Below are 1,131 nucleotides of genomic sequence, written 5' to 3'. Positions count from 1 at the left end.
AAAAAAAAAAAAAAAAAGAGTGGCTCAGAAGCCACCCTCTGGGGAAGAGGTAAGAGGGAGGGATGCTTGAGGCTGGCTTATCTGAGAAAGAGCCCAATCTCCCAGTTCTACTGACTGACCTCTTCAGTTGCAGCAGATGTATATATATGTATGGAAACCAAGTACGTCTCTAATTCTATGCTGTAGTTTGGCACTCTCAGTTCCCTCAAGGGATCACAACCCTTGTCGCTGAAGGGGAAGATCTCTGTGTCAGTGACTAGGAACACCTGCTCTGGGCTCTGAAAATTGAGCTCTGAATTTCAGGAGTCTCTTCCTTAATAGGTCTCCAATTTTTCTAGGTGTCCATGCTTAATTCTCTTGGCCATAGACTAGGCCTACCCCATTCTGGAGACACACAGGCAGAAAGAATGTAGGAAGTCCTGACCCAGTGATGGATTGATCTGCCCCGGGTTTCCTATCTCTATGTTCCATTATCCTGGTTCCTGGTTCCATTTGGCATTACAGCTGTGTTCTAGTCTCTAATAGCAGAGGTTACTGAAAGCAATTTCCGGTCCTTGGTATTTCCTATTGCCCTGCCCTAGCCCAATTCATGGTTACTTCTGGACTTGACATTTAGGTTTGATAATTCTAATGGGTACACACATAAACATTGAGATTCCAAAGTGTTTTCCCTGCCACAGCTCAGGTGGGGGCAACCTAATGTGGGCATCACTAATGGGTGCATCATTTGGATAAGTCAGATGTTCATTTCTGAAGGTCTGTCTGTTGTTGCTTAATACTACCACCACGGATTCGGAGAAGATTCTTCTCCACCCAGCCAGTGTACCCATTTCCAATACTTCCCTAGCTTATGTCTCACTTTGGGCAAGTCATGTGCAACCTTACAAGGGTGCAATCCTCATTCTCAAAAAGAAGTTGTAGAGCTGGGCATGGTGGCTCACGCCTATAATCCTAGCACTCTGGGAGGCTGAGGCGGGTGGATTGCTTGAGCTCACAGGTTCCAGACCAGCCTGAGCAAGAGAGACCTTGTCTTTAAAATTAGCTGGGCATTGTGGCAGACGCCTGTAGACCCTGCTATTCGGGAGGCTGAGACAAGAGAATCGCTTGAGCTCAAGATTTTTTTTTTTTTTT

Source organism: Otolemur garnettii, unplaced genomic scaffold (assembly GCF_000181295.1).
Source record: "Otolemur garnettii isolate 467f Iridium unplaced genomic scaffold, OtoGar3 scaffold00046, whole genome shotgun sequence".
NCBI classification, from domain to species: Eukaryota; Metazoa; Chordata; class Mammalia; order Primates; family Galagidae; genus Otolemur; species Otolemur garnettii.
Note: the sequence above shows the minus strand (reverse complement) of the source record.